Source organism: Lissotriton vulgaris, unplaced genomic scaffold (genome assembly GCF_964263255.1).
Source record: "Lissotriton vulgaris unplaced genomic scaffold, aLisVul1.2 SCAFFOLD_720, whole genome shotgun sequence".
In the NCBI taxonomy this organism is placed as follows: domain Eukaryota; kingdom Metazoa; phylum Chordata; class Amphibia; order Caudata; family Salamandridae; genus Lissotriton; species Lissotriton vulgaris.
This window is the reverse complement of record NW_028252060.1, coordinates 801,728-819,341: the sequence shown is the minus strand read 5'-3', so window position 1 is coordinate 819,341 and position 17,614 is coordinate 801,728.

Sequence of the window (17,614 nt, the reverse complement as noted above, 5' to 3'; positions counted from 1 at the left end):
ATAATGTAAGCCAGTATCTGAATAAATCTTGCTTCAATTGTTTAGTGACAACATGATGGGAATGATGTGATCGCACTTCCTTGAACCTTATATTAATGTGGTAGTTGAATAAAGACCTCCTCATATAAACGTGTAATCAAGAAGAACTGGCTCATAGCTAAAAGCCTGAAGTTTGTGTTTGGGAAACCGATATGTTTCTTAAAAAAACCCTCACCCACCAACCTAGTTTGTGGCATGCTTCATCATCGGGTCCCACCCAAGGTGCAGAGTGCACCCTGGGTGTGCTTCAACGCCTGGACTACAGCGGAGCCGTTTTTTTGGTGTGTTTTGTGAGTGGTGCAGTGATTAGTGATGTTAAAACTATCAATAGGGTCCCGTTCGGAAAGTGGAAGCAGCTTTAATAGTGGGGCCCTATGACAGGGTTAAAAAGATTGGCGACTACGTGTAGAGTATTATGTTTTGTGCCAAGTATCCTAAATATAGGTCTACATGTTTCAGCCAGACTATATCCTGTGCTGGCTTTTGTCAGGACCAGGCATAAAGAAAGTGGGTGACTCAGTCAGTGGGAGGTTTCCAAGACTGGGTTGAAAAAAATGTGCATGCGCTAAGGTGCGATAAGCTGGAGAGAAACTACTTGTTTCCTCCTACTGTTTCTTTATGAATTCTGTAAAGGAAAAGGGACAAAAACTCAATTATCATCATGACACACATGGAACATCTACAAGCATTTGCAATGCAATAGGTCTCGCATTAGGAAAGTTTGAGCTATTGGTCTTTGTAGCGAGGTCGGGGTGGAGAGACGCACTAACTGGTGTTCGGAGCAGGAAGAGGAAAAAGATTGCGGCGCCTTTAACTGGACCTTCATTGAGCAGGACGCGACTCCGCCCCTCTCTGACGTCAGTGATCACGGACTGGACAAAGAGCAGGAAATCCTGTATGGGGGGTGTGTTCACACCCCGGAGGTCGGAAGCGGAGAAGGCGAGCGAGAGAGGAAGTGCGGAGCTGACGAGGAGGACGGGAGAACCGAGAGTGAGGGAAAGCCAGGAGGCCAACGACCCCGTGCACCGCCGTGCCACACTCCCGAGGGAGGAGTGTGGCTTTCCCAGGTACAGAGACGTTGGGCGGCTTGGGTGGGGAAGAAGAACGCCCCTGTGTAAATTTGTAGATATCCTTGTGCGTGCCTTTCCTGTGTGTGCCCCGATACCCGTCTTCCCTCCCTACCCGTCCGGTAACCCTCACGAGTTTACCCCTCCCCTTTTCACGAGCACAGCTAGTTAACGAGAAACACGGGTGTCCCTTCACTTTCACTCGGCCCCTGAAGAGTACGACGTATCCTAACCTTACTCTAACGGCTCCCTCTGTTGGTCTCCTTTTCCCTCGGTATGCCTGCAACGGAGAACTGAAGCGGAAGAAACCGACGCCTGCCAGGACAGCCCGGACATCCAACACGCCGAAGACATCGCAACCACGAACAACCTGGAGTTCGCAAGGGAAAGACTAACTTTCAGGACAAAGCGTACCATAACAATAAAACCCAGCTTGAAGAGATATACCGGTGTACTGCCTCTTACTGAACCAGAGCCCACTACCACACCCCCTCCCACGCCCACAGTCTTGTAAATGACAATTTTTTTATTGATGTGTTGATTTTGAAAATAGCTAAATTAATAGCTTTGTCATTTACAATATCGATAGTTATAACTTTCGCAAATGTGACACCTATAACCTGGGGTTGCGCCGAGTGATGCTGTGGTGGTGCTGAGTGGTGCTGTGGTTCTGCTGAGTGATGCTGTGGTTGTGCTGAGTGGTGCTGTGGTGGTGCTGAGTGGTGCTGTGGTGGTGCTGAGTGGTGCTGTGGTGGTGCTGAGTGATAATTGGTGGTGCTGAGTGATAATGTGGTGGTGCTGAGTGATAATGTGGTGGTGCTGCTGAGTGATAATGTGGTGGTGCTGCTGAGTGGTGCTGTGTTGGTGCTGAGTGGTGCTGTATTGGTGCTGAGTGGTGCTGTGGTGGCGCTGATTGATGCTGTTGTGGTGCTGAATGGTGCTGTAGTGGTGCTGAGTGATAATGTGGTGGTGCTGAGTGATAATGTGGTGGTGCTGAGTGATGCTGTGGTGGTGCTGAGTGATGCTGTGGTGGTGCTGAGTGGTGCAGTGGTGGTGCTGAGTGATGCTGTGGTGGTGCTGAGTGGTGCTGTAGTGGTGCTGAGTGATGATGTGGTGATGCGGAGGGCAGAAAGGCACAAAAAGCTAGTCTAACAGAGGGCAGAAGGGCAGAAAAACAAGGGAACAACGAGTCTAACAGAGGGCAGAAGGGCACAAAAAACGAGTCTAACAGGGGGAAGAAAGGCACAAAAAGCCAATTGTCCTGACTTGTTGTAGGTATGTTACTTGCTGTATCACATATCTGGATGCAATGACAGAAACAACAAAATACAAGTCAGGCAGCACACTATGCTGAGTGGTGCTGTGGTTCTGCTGAGTGATGCTGTGGTTGTGCTGAGTGGTGCTGTGGTGGTGCTGTGGTGGTGCTGAGTGGTGCTGTGGTGGTGCTGTGGTGGTGCTGAGTGATAATTGGTGGTGCTGAGTGATAATGTGGTGGTGCTGCTGAGTGGTGCTGTGGCGGTGCTGAGTGGTGCTGTGTTGGTGCTGAGTGGTGCTGTATTGGTGCTGTGGTGGCGCTGATTGATGCTGTGGTGGTGCTGAGTGGTGCTGTAGTGGTGCTGAGTGATAATGTGGTGGTGCTGAGTGATAATGTGGTGGTGCTGAGTGATGCTGTGGTGGTGCTGAGTGGTGCTGTGGTGGTGCTGAGTGATGCTGTGGTGGTGCTGAGTGGTGCTGAGTGGTGCAGTGGTGGTGCTGAGTGATGCTGTGGTGGTGCTGAGTGGTGCTGTAGTGGTGCTGAGTGATGATGTGGTGATGCGGAGGGCAGAAAGGCACAAAAAGCTAGTCTAACAGAGGGGAGAAGGGCAGAAAAACAAGCGAAAACGAGTCTAACAGAGGGCAGAAGGGCACAAAAAACGAGTCTAACAGGGGGCAGAAAGGCACAAAAAGCCAATAGTCCTGACTTGTTGTAGGTATGTTACTTGCTGTATCACATATCTGGATGCAATGACAGAAACAACAAAATACAAGTCGGGCAGCACACTATGCTGAGCACAGATTTTAAATGTAAGTGCTTTAAAGCCATGCCCCTAATTACACTGGAGTGGGATGGATGGATGGAGTGGGGGGATGGATGGATGGAGTGGGATGGATGGATGGATGGAGTAGGATGGATGGATGGATGGAGTGGGATGAATGGATGGAGTGGGGGAAGGATCAGGACTACCTTAAAGCACAGTGAAACACCTAAAGACATGTGACGGAATACAGGGAGACTAATAAAGAGGGACGCTCTCAACTCAGGCTTTCATTATAAAAGCTGGCGTGAACACCGAAGACATTCCTCACCAAGAACACTGCACAACCACGGACTACAAGCACAGCGAAAGCAGAGAGCTATCCCTAATACAGGAGAAGAGTACATCAGAAGCAATGGATTGTCACAGTACTTCTACAGACGCAGGGTGGTGTTAGTTTTAAAAGGCAGTGTGCAAGGCAGCATTTATACTAGCACTGCAGGATAATGCAATGCCCAGTACCGAACACTGTTCCTCAGCAGCATTGTTAGCATCATTAACTACGTAACAATCAGAGCAGTGATGAATCCTGCACCCATCCAATATTGAACACTACCCTCAACAGGAGTAATTCGCTACCCACCATTAGATTATGGAGAAATGCTCATCGGTTCAACGTAGTATACAAATTTAGCCGGAACACTGTGCGAAGCACTAGCAGCACTTTCTCGGTACAAGACGTTCACTGAAAACAATGAATGGCACCAACATTAAACACTTTCAGAAGATTCAATGTATAAAATGCATGCCCACTACAAGCTGATCTCCCTCTCAACCAGTGCAAGCTTGCAGCCCCTGACAACCGAGAGGCCAAGTGTCGAGACGAGGGCAGGGAATGCCTGGCTGCTTGCATGGCGAAACAGTGGTGTGGGAAATGAAACTCACAAAGCTTAATCCCTCCCAGTGCAGTTTGGCTTGAAAAAACAGACAACAATCTGTCTCCGTGGAGCCGACGGGGAAAGTGAAAGCGCGCGGGCGGACAGGAGATGTGCACGAGTACGGAGTGCACATCTCCTGTCTGCGCGTGCCACCTTCTGTCTCCCTTCCACCACCAAAGCGGCAGCAATAGGTCTTCACTAGCGAGCCCTAAAAAGTAGGAGGCAATGGGAAGAAAACAAATACAGTGCTACAGCCGTAAAGCAGGCACCGCACATAATTAAATAAACAAAATGCGAGTCCATTGATATTGGTCCATTTGCTCCCTAAGAAAACAATCACAAAAATCTAAAGTTTAATAATAGAAGTGGAATATTTTCACTGTAAAACAACAAACAACAGCAGATATCTAAAGTTGATGTCAAAGATAAAACACAACGGACATTTGCGCCGCCACCGTGCACAGAATGGAAAAAGAAACACTGCGAACGTGGTCCAATTTTACCGTAGCATTTCCTTACTTTTTCTGAAAGGAACAGGAACCCACCACCCACAATATGGAAAATAAATACTATGCCCCTTGGTTAGGCCCCCCTACTCCCCAGGGGGAGGGGGATAGTTTGAAACGGTCTCTAAATGTAAGAGAACTTCTGTTGGAATAAAAGGCTCTGCATTACTTTCTGTTAAAAAGACACATCTCCGATCCCGGCCTCATTAGCTGCTCGGGGGTCGGTAATACGCAACGCCATTAAAATATTAAATTATAACTAAGCGCTGCTTAAGCCAGAGTAAGCGACTTTCGATGTCTGGAAAGATGCCCGGCCCTGCGAGGCCGAGACAACGTACGAAGGCATCTCTGGGACCCCTGTTGCTCCCGCCTGGCCCCCTCCCTGCAGCCCGGACCAGGGGGCTCAGAGAGCATGAGACGTCAACGAAGAGAAATGCCCCAGGGAAGAACGCTTTCAGCATAAGCGGCAAATAATGCAGCGGCTTCACGGCCTTATGCAGTGCCCGCCTCACTGCTCAGCCAGGGGCAGAAAGGCCGGGGCAGAGGGGTTGGCAAGGAGTAGGAGGGTGGTCTGTCACAGGGCAGGCTGGGTGGCGGTGGCGCAGTGGGGGCTCAAGGACAAGGGGGTGGGGGGAGGCAAGTCAGTTGGTTCAGCATTCGAGTGGGGCATGCTGCCAAGGAGTGGGACAGGTTTGCGGGAAAGGTGTGGTGAGGTGTGCGGGGGGGCCATGCAGACAGTTGCCCTCAACAATAAGGGGAAGAAAGTGGATAAGGGCAGGTGGGCCAGGAGTCGGGGTGCGCTCTGTCACGGGGCGGGCTGGGGTGGGGGCTCAAGGACAATAAGGACAAGGACAATAAGGAGGTGGATGGTGATGCAGGCAGGTGGTGGAAGTTTGCAGGGCAGGCGGGACACAGAGAGAGTCAAGTTTGCTGGAGAGGTGTTGAGAGGTGCGCAAAGGTCGGCGGGGGGCTCTGTTTGTGGAGGGAGGACTGGGGTGGAGACAAAAGGTGGATAGCTGCATGGCAGGCACTGGTGAGGTGGAGGGTGTCCCGGACTGCGGGGGTCAAGGAAAAGGGAGGGATGGATGGGGGGGTGCGGGTCGGGAGCACGTGGCAGTGGAGGAAGGTAACAGTGGGGGGCTCTAGACGAAAAGTGCGGTTTTGGAGAATAGGGATGGTGATGCAAGAGCTGCGGGAGGGGTCTTGGTTGCTGTTGCACAGAGGGGTAACGTCATGCGAGTAAGAGGGCGATTTCACCTCTTAAAGATGATCGCCATTCAAGTGCCGATTAGAATAGGGAAAGTGCAGGAACTCCTGGTAAAGAAGAAACTTCACGTGGTAACTGTTTCATTCATAGTTCTGGGAGGTCGAGGGACAAAGAGAGGTAACTTGCTCGGTTAGTGCGGCCAAGTGAATATGGGATGAGCGAGAACGTCCCCTCAAGGCCACGTTAAGGATAGAGAAAGGGCGCCAATTAGGTGACCATGGAGGAGGGATAATAGGGTCGGATTGCAGGGTAAAGGAGGGATGAGAAGAGTTGGGGGAGGGGTCCGTCCAGGACAATGAATGCAGAGAGATAAGCATATGGGTGCGGGCAATGGAGGGACTTTTTGTTACCATTCCGAGATTTGTTTATTTATGCATTTTGATATAGTGCGGACTTTACCAGAAGGTGTCATGCCTCCAAAAGAAAGGGAACGGAAGTGAGATACAAAAGACTTGCCTGGGTGGGAACGGGTAATCAGTGGCAGGATGAAGCCTCGAGCCTGCTTAGAGGAGAAAAACAGATGGCCTGAGAAGCGTCCGTGAAGCAGGGGGCGGGGAGCCGAACCCTTTGATGTAGCGCGGCCGTGAAAACAAGCAATTAGGGGGAGGAGAAGGGAAGCCAGCACGCACTGCACATGCTGGGGAAGCCTGTGGGAGGGAGGCTGATGGCTTTGAGGTGGGGAAATGCGCGTGCTTGTGGTCTCGTGATTTCACGTGAACTGTTGGAAATCCGCACTCGCAATTCGCCTGGTTTAATTTTCTGGTTTCACCGCAATAGGTCTCTCTACGAGACCTAATAAAAACCAAGAGACAGGCATGCACTCATGTATGTCGCACGCATTTTTCTTATGAGGTGGTGACAAAATGTACACCCATGTGTGCATCGCAATATGTGGGGAGAAGAAAGCTTTGGTATTGTTATCTGTGAGGACTGAACCCTGTGCCTACAGCAGAGTGGTGTGATTGGCTTAAAAACGTAGCTACATGCTTACAACTGCGTTTTTTAAATTTTACGACATGGATCCCGCCGGGGGCAATGCCTGTAGTCACAAGCTGAAATCACAAGGGTAAAGGATTAGCACTCCGGTATGTGCTTAGTGCACACAGCGCGGTGCGGTCCCTGTAGATGAGACCCGGAGCTCTACTTACATCATCAAGGTCCACTGCCCTCCACTTATACCTGTTGCGGCCTCCATTCGGGATCCTAAGGATGTGTGGCTGCATGGGAGACCAGCATTTAACGCTGAGTTTCCAGGGACCCGTCCTCGGTGTCTGCGTCGTGATGCCATCACGTGGGGCGTGGTTTCGTTGTGGGACCTAGAAAAAAGACTCTATCAGGGTCCGTCTTACATATGTCTGTACTGTAAGGATTCTCTCAACTATTTTTAATGTCAAGTGAGTGGTTAAATATGCTGGCTAATATTAATGAGCAAAAAATGAATACAAATTAATAAAGAAGGGGAGCAAAGCGGGAATTTTATACAGTAAGAAGTATATTCGGATAGGATGTTTCTTTCGGGGGCATGCCTGGGTGAGCAGGTACATGCACAAGCGGGTTGTTTTGCTCAGGTACATGTTCTCATGTGTGGGGATTAGATTTATGGTGCCCCAGAAATACATAGTAGTATATTAAACAATTACCCATATTTTCTGCCAGAAGCCTAACTTGTAACTGGACAAGTAGCTCGCTTGTTATATATTTATGGGTAGTGGAACCCCATTGGATTGTGCATGATGGAAATTGGATGCTAAATTTATGTTATATGTTACTCAGATGTTTTTTGTTAGAAAATGTTATGGAAGGCGCATTTAGATAACTAGAAGGCTAGGATCTCATAGGAGGACGTGTGTCTCTCTTGACATTCTTCGTAGTTTTATGTATCGTGAAGTGATTTCCAAGTGATGTTGTCATTCAATCCCTTTTTGTGGGTCGAGAGTCGGTAGATCCAACGTTGTTCCTTTTTTAGTAACAAGTTCTCTACTGTTCCAAATGTAACATCGATCTGTTCTATGACGACCCATTTCATGTTATTCAGTGTGTGTCCTGATTTGAGGAAGTGGGCAGTCATTCTGGTGGTGTTCCTGTTGCAACGAATATTGCTCCTGTGTTCACCAATTCATATTTTTACTTTCCTGCTTGTCATGCAGATGCATCTTAGGCCACATGGGCACTCGATCATGTATACCACAAGTGTAGAGTTGCAATTTGTGTGTTTCCTCAAGCACCAGGTCTTTCCTGGTTCAAGTTCCAGGGTTTTAGTGGTTGTAGTTAGGTGGCATACGCAGCAGCCTCCACAGAGGAAGTGGCTTGTGACACTGGGAAGGCCCCACGCATTAAGTACTGATGTATCTTTTGGTTTTGTAGTCAGTCTGGGGCGTGTCGAGATCAGGCAGTCTTTTAGGCTGTTTGCTCATTTAACCCCTTCTGTGCTCATGACCGCCGGGAGCCATCATGAGACACAGTGGGCGTGTGCTCATGGCGGCTCCTGGCCTTCCTGACCCAGAAATCCTTCTGGTTCAGGCACAAGAGGGATTTCTATTTCTCCCCTGTGACCTCGGGAGCTGGGGAAGAGCTTTTCCAGCTCCTGAGACCCCCCGTTTCAGTGAAATGACGATCCGAGCGCACGTCGCGCTGACGTCATTTCACTGAAACCGAAACTGAAATGAGCCTTTAGGCTCATTTCAGTTTCACTTTCTATGTGCTCAGGGGGCTATCTCAGCCCCCTGAGCACGTAGAAAGCTGGTAATCTCCCCTTTCCAATGGTACTTCTCCCCAGTGGATCCCTGCTTGGGGATCGCCCCAGGAGGCCTTTGCTCCCCCCAATTTTTTGGGGGCCATAGTCTTTCTGCCCCCCCCCCCCCCCCGGGGGCAGGAAGCCCACTGGACACCAGGGATTATTTCTGAGAAATAAAAATGAGGGTGGGTGCTGCCCAAGACGGGCATGCCAATGCCCCCACACCTCTGCCACCATTACAGCCTTTCTATCCCCCGGGGGGCAGAAAGCCCACTAAACACCGGGGATTTTTTTGGGTGCATTTGTTTTTAGAGTGAGGGCTGCCTGAAACGGGATCCCCAATGCCCCCACCCCCACTACCATTACAGCCTTTCTGCCCCCCTAGGGGGCAGATGGGGGCAGAAGCCCCCATTCTATCCGCCCGGGGGGCAGGAAGCCCACTGGACGCCAGGGATTTTTTTGTGTGTCATTTTAATGAGTGTGGGGGCTGCCCAAAACGGGCACACCAATGCCCCTATCCCCGGCCACCATTACAGCATTCCTGCCCCCCGGGGAGCTAAAGGCCACTAAACACCAGTGATTTTTGGGCGCATTTTTTTTTTGGGTGGGGGCTTCCCAAAACGGGCACCCCAATGCCCCCACCCCGCTACCATTACAGCCTTTCTGTCCCCCCTGGGGGACAGATGGGGGCAGCAGCCCCCAATCTGCACCCCCCAGGGAGGCAGAAAGCCCCCCACTTGACGCCAGGGATTTCTATTTTTATTCGTGCAGGGGTAGGGACTGCCCAAAATGGGCATGACAATACCCCCCTAAGAAATTCCAGTCTTTTTTCCCCCGTAGGGCAGATGGGGGCAGTGGCCCCTGATCTGCCCCCTGGGGGGCAGAAAGCCCACTAGGCGCCAGCGATTACGCTGGCTTTTTTTATGCGGGGGCTGCCCAAAATGGGCATACCAATGCTCCCATCCCCACAAAAAGATAGCCACAGTCTTTCTGCCAACTAGAGGCCTATCAGGGCGAATCCTCCTTCCCCTCATTCCCCCCCAAGATGTCAGAAAACCCACTAGGCACCGACTTTTTTTTGGCAATGTGCCCACATGTGGATTTTGGGCCTTAGCGCAGCTGGCACATAGGGAAACCTAGCAAACCTGTACATTTTAAAAAACTAGACACCAAGGGCAATCCAGGCTGGGGTGACAGTACCTGGTGAGAGCCAGTCAAGTTACCCACAATCCCATGAAAACCTAAAAAATTGTCAAAAAACACAATTTCTTCACATTTCTGTGTGTGGAAAGTTCTGGAATCTGCGTGGATCTAAAAAATTCTACCCACCCCGCGTTTCCCAAAGTCTTCCGAGAAAAATGGTACCTCACCTGTGTGAGTAGGCCTAGTGCCCGCAACAGGAAACGGCGCAAAACGCAACAGTGAAAAATTACCCTTTTTTTTGCAAAGTGCCTACCTGTAGTTTTTGAACCCTAGCTCTGCCTGCAACTAGGGAAACCTAGCAAACCCATACATTTTTTAGGTCTCGCCTGTCGATGCGCATGCGCATCGAGCAAGCGAGACTATAGGGGCTCATCCACTCTTTATCCAACTGCAAGGAATCGTGGCGATTCCTTGCAGTGCCCGTGACTTTTAAGGTCAATGCGCATGCGCATTAAGCTTATGCGCATGCGCATTGACCTTAAAAGTCACGGGCGCGTGCACGTCCGTGTTTGTTTACCCTTGCCTACTCTCTCTCTCTCCCCTCTCCGCCCCCGTTCCGCCCCCTCCCCTTCCCGCCGTGTCGCATTTCTCCTCCCCCCTCCCCTCTCTTCCCTCCGGCTTTTTTTTTTTTTTTTGTTTATTTTACCCGCCGATTTAGTGACAACAGATGCCTGCACTGTCTTTGGCAGATCATGCCTGCACTCTGATTTGAAAGCCTGTATTTTATTAGCTAGGTCTCCTCTCCTCCTCCCGAGGTCTGACTCAGGCTCCATGGCAAACAACTGTTCTTAAGCTCTCTGCCAAGACGTACACTTTGGCTGGATCCTGCATTTACGGCATACTGAAGCTCGCCCCGAAAGCATGATACCGACGGGCCCAACCTGTAATCTTCAGACACTGCTAATCATGGTAAATACCTTCTCCCGTCGATGGAGCGGCCTCCAACACAAAGCCGCCGCAACCTCTCAGGAAACAAAGCGGCCAGTAATCCCGCCATGCAATATACTACTGCGCCCGCACCAATTAATGAACGCGACCGAACAGTCTCTGGCATGCGGCTGGTTGCAGGAGCCCTTGGGTAACGTTGCTGAGGGCACCAAGCGCACGTGAGAAGCGTCGGCCATGTTTATTATCCCAGTAAGAAGGCAGTTGTGCACATTTCACGTTAGAGGATGCCCTGGGACAGTACCCAATATGCTGAACCATTTAATAGCCCTCACGGCAGGACTTTACTAACTAGCGTTAGCTGTGAGATTTATCTGGGGGGTACATCGTATGACATCGTAGATCTTTACCACTCAAGAGAGGCTGGTTTTGTGGACCACTGGCAATCACCCATCGTGTCGCCCCCGTTCCGCCCCCTCCCCTTCCCGCCGTGTCGCATTTCTCCTCCCCCCTCCCCTCCGGCTTTTTTTTTGTTTATTTTACCCGCCGTGTCTCCGATCCTTTCGCTCTCCTCCCCCCTCCCCTCTCTTCCCTCCGGCTTCTTTTTTGTTTCCCCAGCACACTTCATTTTTACCATCAAATAGCACATTTAGTGACAACAGATTGCACTCTCCATATACACGAGGTGCAGGAGGTAATGTGCTCTGCAGACATGCCAAATAAATTCGTCCACACCCACTCTCCCCTGCACTTACATTTCTCCACCCCCTCCCCTCTCTTCCTTCCGTCTTCCTGCCGTGTCGCACCTCTCCCCTCTCCGCCCCCTCCCCTGCCCGCCGTGTTACAATGCTGCATTCGGGCGCCCCCTCTGCTTCCTCCCCCCACCTTGCTTTGATCTCCATGTCGGAGCCGGCTCCAATGGCGAGCAGAAATATCTGTGCTTCTGATGGCCGCGATGGAGACAACAATGACGCGATTAAACCCCAAACCGCACAGGAATGTCACCCCCGGCCCTCATCTAATCCTGCCTGGCTGACGGCCATTACTTGACTACCCGAACACGGCTATGGTCATGAGCCGTGCCTCCCCTACTCTCCTCCCCCCTCCTCCTCTCCTCCCCTGCCTGCCTGCCGCTAGTTTCCATTCGCTGCTCCTTTCTCGTCTCCCTGGCCCCACCGCCCTTCGATGTGAAAGTCCTCCCCCCCCCCGCCCCCCGTCCCCTCCTCGCTCACCCTCATCTCCACCTTGTTAATATACCTTCTATATCCCCTTTTCGCCCTTCGCTCCTAGCTGCCTCCTGTAGTCCCCGAAGCACCTCATCCCGGTAGAAAGCCTCGGAACAAGTACGATGCCGCACGCCACGGTAACAGCTCAAGCCACAGTAAGACACGTTACATCGGGGGCAGGTATAGCGCGAAGGGACTGTCATGCACAGGGCACACGGGCCACCCCCTATAGGGGAGGACATCCCTTCAAAATTAGGAGCGCGATTATTAACGGCAGGCTCCATTACTCATCAGTCCTTCCTCAAAAGTTTTGTATTAATGGCACAGCTGCTCATGGAATATTGAGCCAGTCACAAACACAGTAGCAAAGCATATTTAATTACGCACAATGCCAGCAAATCGGATAGCCGGACAGTGAGCGCTCGCTCTACCACAGCCAATCACAAACGCTTTCAGTTTTATAGTACTCCCCGAGCCACATGGATTGTGTCTTACTCGATCTGAATGGATTGCAGATAGAGGGAAGGCGCGGTTGAGGAGAGGCTAAAGTTGAAGTTGATAACCTGTGACGGCCGCTTCGAAATGCTCTTGATTGCATAAACATATATTAACTAGGAATACAAAGGTTGTACTTCAATGAGCCTTAACTGAGATAGAAACCAATTTGATGTTGGTTATCGTGGGTTTGATGACCGAAAACTGCAAATCTAGCGGCCATTTTAGAATGGGGTACTTCTTGAGCACATTAGCGTAAAGTACTACAAACGTTACTAAATCATTGAAATTACTCTTAAGATCTTAGTTAATAATTGTTAGGTATAACAGTAAATACATTATGTTAAAATAGTAGGTTTCGCCTCATATGTATTACGTAGTGCCGAGCCCTGCCGATAGTACGAACGTTATGCTTTTGTGATGTAGACCCGAGAAGTAGGCGTACTTGTATTGCAGCTCATCGGAATACACGACAATTCAAGATGGCGGCCAGGCATGTCACCCGCAGTCAAAGTGTTGACATGAGGTACTGATCAGTGCTAGAATACTAGCTGAGCTGCTTGTTTGATCTTCTAAGCGTTTTGTGGCAGAGGAGGCCCCATTTCCCACGTGTGAGCGCAAACAGCTGCTGACCCTCTTGGGCTGAGGACGTTGAACAACCTGTCCCGTGGGATGCCTTCATCGTCCTCCAACGGCACATAAGAGGCTGCAATTGACCGGGGTCCCCACTTTTGGGACGCCCATGTCACCCTCAACCCCTCACCCTCAACCCCTCAACCCCTCACCCTCAACCCCTCACCCTCAACCCCTCACCCCCTCACCCTCACTCACCCTCACTCACCCTCAACCCCTCACCCTCACTCACCCTCACCCACACTCACCCTCACCCACACTCACCCTCAACCCCTCACTCACCCTCAACCCCTCACTCACCCTCACCCTCACTCACCCTCAACCCCTCACCTACCCTCACCCTCACTCACCCTCAACACCTCACCCTCACTCACCCTCAACCCCTCACCCTCACTCACCCTCAACCCCTCACCCTCAACCCCTCACTCACCCTCACTCTCACTCATCCTCACTCACCCTCAACCCCTCACCCTCACTCACCCTCAACCCCTCACCCTCACTCACCCTCAACCCCTCACCTTCACTCACCCTCAACCCCTCACCCTCACTCACCCTCAACCCCTCACCCTCAATCACCCTCAACCCCTCACCCACCTTCACTCACCCTAAACCCCTCACCCTCAACCCCTCACCCTCACCCACACTCACCCACACTCACCCACACTCACCCTCACTCACCCTCACCCTCACTCACCCCACCCCCACTCACCCTCACTCACCCTCAACCCCTCACCCTCACTCACCCTCAACCCCTCACCCTCACTCACCCTCAACCCCTCACCCTCACTCACCCTCAACCCCTCACCCTCCCTCACCCTCAACCCCTCACCCTCAATCCCTCACCCACACTCACCCACACTCACACTCACCCACCCTCACTCACCCTCACTCACCCTCACTCACCCTCACTCACCCTCACTCACCCTCACTCACCCTCACCCACCCTCACTCACCCTCACACCCACCCTCACCCTCACTCACCCTCACACTCACCCTCACTCACCCTCAACCTCATGCTAAAGATTTACAAAAAAACCCATTAACAATTCTAAAAGCACTAACTCTAATGCTGCGAGACCTATTGCATTTCTAATGCTTGTTTAAACTAGACACCCAGGGAAATCCAGGATGGGGTGACTTGACTGGCTCTCACCAGGTTCTGTTACCCAGAATTCTTTGCAAACCTAAACAATTGACAAACATTTCTGTGGTGGAAAGTTCTGGAATCTGTGTGGATCCACAAAATTCCACTCACCCCGTATTCCCCAAAGTCTTCTGATAAAAATGGTACCTCACTTGTGTGGGTAGGCCCGTGACAGGAAACGGCCGAAAATGCAACCTGGACACACCACATTTTCACAGTGAAAACTGACTCTTTTTTTGCACAGTGCCTTGCTGTAGATTTTGAACCCTAGCCCTGACGGCACCTAGGGAAACCTAGCAAACCTATACATTTTTGAAAACTAGACACCCAGGGAAATCCAGGATTGGGTGACTTGTCTGGCTCTCACCAGGTTCAAACACATTTTCCTCACATTTCTGTGGTGGAAACAGTGCTTAATTTGTAAAATATGAAGTGCAGGTGCTCAAATTCTTTTTAGGAGGCCACACCCACTTCCCTCAGCTCCACCCACTTCCATCAGTGGCTCCACCCACTTACTCTAGTTGGGCCACCCCAGTGCTTAATTTGTGAATAAAAATAAGTGCCAGGGCCCTTTTTGGGAGATCACTACAGCCTACACCACTCATTACCCCTGCCAGCGCTGCCAGTGATAGTATCAGCACAACTACATACAATCTCAGTCCTAAAAGTGATACAATTCAGACTATTTTTTATATATTTTGACTTATTAAACACAGGTGTTGTACTCTTGTGGGCAATATTTTATAGGCATTGTTGGGATTTTCATTTCTAGGTAAAAAAAAATTAAGAAAAAAGTGACAGAAAAAAAATAACTACAGAGGAAATCATCCAAACGCGGCATTTTCCCTTTTGTAACATACACTTTAGAATATATAGGACTACTGGGGGCCCCTACTACCATGGGTCTCGCAACAGTAGACCTTTACATTGTACTTGAACATGGACAGTGCTGCGCCGGAGGCATGATTGCTCAAGCGCAGGCCTTGGACTCGCATGACATGAATTGTGAAGTCCACTCTCCAAGGCCTGCCCTGAGCAATCATGCCTCCGCAGTCCGCACTGTCCAAATAAATAAATAAAACATCTGCATATGAAGGGGTCGTGGAAATAGCCCCTGAGCGTGGGGTGTAAGAGTTCTGGGGGCAGAGGGACTGGGAAATGATAACAACAACAGACCCCCTGCTCTGGGCCTTTGAGAGTAGAGCGCAACGCAATGGGCTTTAATTACAGACCCCACGTCATAGGAAGAGGACACGGGGATTGAGGGTGGAGGCTGATGGGGGCATCTGCAGGGGTCTCAAGGACGAACATTGCTCACATCCCTAGGGCGGGGCTTTGCTGGGCAGATTACAAGAGCCTGCATTAAGGTCACGAGCATTTAGAAGTGTCTCCAACAATAGGCTATTTGTGTGCGGTGGAAAAACAAATAACCACAAGCGCTTAAGATCAGGTTTGGTGTTAAAGCTCTGCAAACAGGTGGAACTACTACCACAGGTAATGCGCTCGGTTGATCGACTCTCGGTTGATCGGCTTAAGTGCGGGGTTAGCCTTGGTGGGATTCAAACAGCTTGTCAACCTTGCACTCATTCCTTGCCGAAAAATTGGTGGTAACATTAAAGGAAAGTTCTAATACAGTTAAAACACGACCTGCAAGCAGCCCTTGAACATGACTCGATGTCATAACCGCTCAAGATGCAAAGGGATCTACTGGAAATTACCTCATTTCCGAAGAGCAAGTTTCTGTCCACAGCTTCCAGTTCCAGCGGAACACATTTCTAACTGGCGAAGGGGATGAGCCGCATAATGCCTCACACATGCCTGCTTGTAAATGAGGGGAAGTTTAATAGTAAAGAAGGTGATACCACTAAATTGATTGAAAGATAAAGCAAGTTAGGACTGTGGTGCAGGTTTGCAAAGAGCATGAAACCGTAAAGCAGGGTCAAAAAGTGAAAGTGCATCGATCGCGGGCTGTAAGGGTGCTGGTGGGTGATGGCGAGGACGTGCGTGCGCGTGTGCTGGGGCGTGGCATACTGAAAAAAAACACGCACAGCCCTACCCCCACATGACCAAATTCAGCCCCCTGCCCAATCAGTGTCCTGTGCTTGCGGCCCACCCATTGACAGTCAGCAACACATTCGCCACGGCGCCGCGGCGCCTAAAGGAAATTTGAAATGCGTCATCATCTGCATCATTTCAATAAGTAAATTGAGTCGGACGGACCGTCGCTGGAGTCGGTAATATTAATAAATTACATATGTGATGCATGCCAAGAGCCTAGTCTTAGGTAATTAATTGTATATACTGACAGACATTCACATTGCCTTCCAGATATGACCAATTATGACGTGCAGAGGAGGCAGAGTTGCAGACGTGTGGTGGTGATTTGTAGACCCGGCCCTGTCAAATAAGTGCCGGTGCTAAGCACCGGAAAGCACCGGCACAAATTAAGCACTGGGTGGAAAGTTCTGGAATCTGATTGGATCCACAAAATTCCACCCACCCCGCATTCCCCAAAGTCTTCCGAGAAAAATGGTACCTCACTTGTGTGGGTGGGTCAAGTACCTGCGACAGGTAAGCTCCCAAAACGTATTGAGACAACATCAAAATTACCAATCACAAAACAACCTTGTTTTGCAAGAGGGGTCCCATGAGTTTTTGGCCCCGGGGTCAGCGGCTATCTAGGGAAACCTACCAAACCCACACATTTCTGAAAACTAGACACACAGGGGAGTCCAGCAAGGTATGACTTGCGTGGGTCTCCCAATGTTTCCCTACTCAGAACTCTTTGCAAACTTCAAATGTAGCTAAAAAAATCACTTTTTCTCTAATTTCTGTGTGAGAAAGTTCTGGAATCTTCGTGGATCCACAAATTTCCTACCACCCAGCGTTCCACCAGGTCTCCCGATAAAAATGATACCTCACTCGCGTGGGTGGGTCAAGTACCCGCAACAGGCAAGCGCCCAAAACGTATTGAGACAGCATACAAATCACCTATCACAAAACAACCTGGTTTCGCGAGGGGGCTCATGAGTTTTTGTCCCCAGGCTCGGCGGCCATCTTGGGAAACCTACCAAACCCACACATTTCTGAAAACTAGACACCCGGGGGAGTCTAGCAAGGCATGGCTTGCATGGGTCCCCAAACATTTCCCTACCCAGAATCCCCTGCAAACCGCAAATTTCGTTTAAAAAATCACTTTGTTCTCAAATTTCTGGGTGGGAAGGTTCTGGAATCTGCGTGGATCCACAAATTTCCTCCCACACAGCGTTCCCCCAGCTCTCCCGATAAAAATGGTACCTCACTTGTGTGGGTAGGCATAGTGGCTGCAACAGGAAATGGCCCAAATCATACTGTGGAGACTTCAAAATTACCTATAAGAAAACTACCTGGTTTTGGGAGGGGCACCTGAGATGTTGGCCCCCGGCCAAACCCAAACATTTTTGAAAACTAGACACCCGGGGA